Source organism: Amphibalanus amphitrite, unplaced genomic scaffold (assembly GCF_019059575.1).
Source record: "Amphibalanus amphitrite isolate SeventyFive unplaced genomic scaffold, NRLGWU_Aamphi_draft 000108F_arrow, whole genome shotgun sequence".
Taxonomy (NCBI): domain Eukaryota; kingdom Metazoa; phylum Arthropoda; class Thecostraca; order Balanomorpha; family Balanidae; genus Amphibalanus; species Amphibalanus amphitrite.
Window position 1 is genome coordinate 320,387 of NW_024881603.1, and position 4,129 is coordinate 324,515.

Genomic DNA, 4,129 nt, shown 5'->3' on the forward strand with positions numbered 1-4,129 from the left:
AGCTAGAAACACTAATAAGAAATAGTTCCCGCATCATCAAGAACAATAGGGAAGGCTTGAAGTGAATAAAATAATTTAAACGGTTTTGTAATCTATGTGAGAGCACTTCTAAAATTGCCTGTAGAAATATTGAAGGCAAAAGGTCAACTTTTTCACAAGACGGATGTCTATAAACCTATTTAACTTGTGACAACTCAGCCGGTATTTCGTCGCCTACAGCCCAGCTTTCCCTAGTGACCGATAGAGGCGCTGATATCGATGTCCGCCCGTGCCGCCTAACGGGGACCAAAAAGGGGTTCTCGGCTGATATTTGAGGGGTGTCACCTGGAGTCTAACGGAACCCCATGTGGGCCGGCGCTGACCCCCCTTTAGCGGCTGCGACTCCCCACTATGCGTCGAAACCCTCCTGGGGTGTACGCCAAACACCCCATTTATAATAGCTCAGCGACTCCCCTCAAAACACCCCACTCGGGTGTTATTTTTGACATGACCGTCAATACCCCGTACAGGGTGTCATTTTTTCAGTGTGGCCACCAATTTGGCTATCTCAACTCCAAACTAATGTTAAGGTGGGATGGTCACTTAAACGAAAACATTTTAACGGGAAACGGCTGGTTCTTTCGATTTGGCTGAAAATCGGTGTACAGTCTTACAGGACCTCCTCGATGTGCTGATTCCGAAAATGTGCCTCTTTGGAGTGGTATTTTGCACCGTTAACGAGTAAACGGCCAATTAACATTTGAGCGGGAACGGCGGGGTCTTTCGATTTGGCTGAAAATCGGTGTACAGGGCATGGGTGGAGAATGTTTGAAAAAGTTACCCCGGCCGGCGACCAATAGTCGGAAAGACGATATGCTCACATTGTTGTCAACAGTCATCATAAGCAAACCCCTTACGCAGCCTTCTTCAATGTTGGGCAGCTCAACCTCCTATAAAACAAACAGGGAGTCGATCCAGGAATATCGACTGGTCCCAGTCTCGCAGCTCAGTCGGTAGAGCGTTGGACTCCGCGTGGCAAGAGTATGCGTCCCGGTTACAACAGTCCGATTTCGAAGCAATCGCAACGGACGCTCGGTGAGCATCCTAACGAGTACGCTATTATAAACACTAAACAGGTATGGTTGCGGTCTTTGGCACTGGCAGGCCAGTCGAAGGCAGCGAGGTCAAGCACTGTTTCAGAAAAAGTGCGCCGAAAACGCGCCAAATTTTCGAAACTGAACCCGATTTGAGAGCAGTCTTGGCATTGGCGACCACACGCGGGTCCTGGGGTTGGAGATTATGGTATGTTAAGCAAATAGTTAGTTACCTGATTTGCAATATTACGCCCATGGCAGTGAACATTTGAAGAACGAGTTTTCTTTTCTCGTTTCGACTACAGGGCCTCTTCAATGCGCTGATTCCGGAAATGTACCTTTAAGGTAGTATTTTGCACAGCTAACGAGTTAACGGCCCGTTCACATTTCAGCAGTATATAGGGGAGAGTGGGGCAATGGCGGACGGTGGGTAATGCCGGCCACATATCTCTATTGAGTACTTTGTCCATCACTAATCAGCTGATGTTGTTTACATTTCAGTTGAGCGCCATTCTAGCACGTGGTGGAAGTTTGTCACGGTAGCTCCATTATTTTCATTTTTATAGCGTTAAATGTGTTTTTCGTATCTGATTTTTAATTTTGTTGCATCTATTTGCTGACTGTGAAATGTGTTAACGCATTTTCAGAAGTGCTGCTTTGCAATGACCTTCAATTAAGCCTTTCTTAGGCGCAGTGGCGTATCCAGGGGGGAGGCCAAGAGGCCATGGCCTCTCCCTTTGGCATCAAACATGCAAGTGGGCCCTTTGAGTCACTTGAGTGCAGTGACGTACCCAAGGGGGGCCACGGGGCCCCGAGGGGCCCCTGGTCACTTGAGGGGCCCCTGGTTATCTGAGGGGCCCTTGGCTACCTAAGGGGTCCCTGGTTATCTGACAGGCCCCTGGTTGTCTGAGGGGCCTCTGGTTATCTAAGGGGGCCCTGGTTACCTGAGGGGCCGTGGTTATCTGAAGGAGTCCTGATTACCTGAGGGCCCTGGCTATCTGAGGGGCCCCTGCGTTACCTAAGGGGCCCCTGGTTATCTGAGGGCCCCCTGATTACCTAAGGGGCCCGTAATTACCTGAGACCCCCTGGTTATCTGAGGGGCCCCTGGTTACCTGAGGGGCCCCTGGTTATCTAAGGGACCCCCAGCTACCTGAGGGGTCTCTGATCCCTTGGGTGGCCCCTGGCCAGTGTCCTGAAGAAACCCTGGTCGCCCAAGGGGCCATGTTTACCCGGGGATTACCTGGTTATGTGAAGGGCCCCTGCAGTCACATGAAGGCATTTAGGTACCCGTGGAGCTCCTGGTATAACCGGCCCCCGGTTATCAGAAGGTCCCCTGACCCCTGGTCACCTGGTGGGCCCCTGGTCAATTGAAAGGCCCCTGGTCACCTGAGAGGCCCCTGATCACCTGAATAGCCCCTGATCACTTGGATTCAACGGCATAGCCAGGGGCGAGGGGCACATGTCCGTTATAAGGTTTAGGGTCCCCTCGGGCCCGAGGGACCCTGCGGTGCCAATTGGCAGCAGAGGGTTCGCGCTGGCCACGCTTCAACTGGAAAGGACACCACAGGGCTTGTGAGAATACCCCATGGTCTCTTGTGTAGTCACACTTATCTCCAGAAGGGCCCCACGCCGGGTTCTGAGGGACCTTGCCGGCCTCTGAGGGCCGTTGCCGGCCAATCAGGGATCAGCTGTAAAGGCCCCATACCCGTTTGTTACGGCCCCACGGTGCATGCCAGTTTCTGATGGCCTTCACTGCCACCTCTAAGGGTCCCACACCAGTGCCTCTTAAGGGCCTACTTCGGTGGCTCTGAGGCGCCTCTGGCGCCTCCGAGGGCCCTAGGCCAGCGCATCTGACGACCACTTACCAGCGACTCTGAGGGCCTCCCGGCCTCTGAGGGTCCCTTGCCGGCCTATGAAGGGCCACCAGTAACTTTCAGGGTCAAACTGCGTCAAACTATCTTAAAATGCCATTTGATGGCCCTCATAGGCCAGCGTAGGGCCCTTAGAGGCCAAGGCTGAGCCCCCAGAGGCTAGCGTGGAGCCCTCAGAGGTCGCTTTGGCGGCCATAAAAAAACTTAGACTTGAGCGTGGGACCCTTTGACGCTGGCGTAGAGCCCTAAGGAGCCAGCGCTCAGTCCTCTAAGGCCAGCGTGGGACCCTCTAAGGCCATTGTGGGGCCTTCTAAGGCCAGTGTTGGACCCTCTATGTCCAGCGTGGGGCCGTCGATGTCCAGCATTGGGTCTTTTAAGCCCAGAGACATGGGACCTTCTTAGGTCATATTGAGGTCCATTGGCCACGGAGACCAGCTTGGGGCCCTCTGATGACAATGTGGAGCCCTTTTAGGCAAGTGTGGGGCCCTCTGTGACCAGCGTGAACCCTCTGAAGCCAGCGTGGGGCCATCTGTCATCTGACTCCAGACTTGAGAGGCTGGTGCTTGGCCCTCAGAAGCCAGCGCGGGCCTTCATAGGCTGGCGTCGGGCCATTAGAGACCACCTCGAGGGCCTCGGCAGCCACTCTTCAGACCTTATGCATGTTTGGGCCCCCTGAGGCCCTAAGGTAGGGATGGCCCTTAAAGGCATGCGTGGGACCCTCAGGGGACATCGTGGGCTTCTAGAGACCGGCGTGGGTTCGAGAGCGGCACAGGGACATCAGAGCCTGACTCAAAGGCTCCCAAGAGCCAGCGGGGGCCCTGTGAGTTCAGCCATAGCATGGGTCTCCTGAGGCCATTATGGGGCCCGGAGGCCAGCGTGGTTCACTCTGTTGCCGGTGTGGGGCTTTCAGAGGCCAGAATGAGCCTTCAGAGGTCGGAGTGAGGCCAATGTGGGCGACATAGAGCCATCAGAGTCTAGATCAGAGCTCAAACCGAGTCGGGCCCTTCTAAAGTTAAGGGTACCAGCCCTCAACCAGCGCAAGACACTAAGAGACTGACATCTGCCCTTTGAAAAATGTTACAATCTTTAAAAAAAAAATTAAAAATTGGCAAAGACATTTTGCTTTTGATGATTTTTAGTGACCCTAGCGACGACCAAAGCAAAAAAAAAAACTATATGCCTACT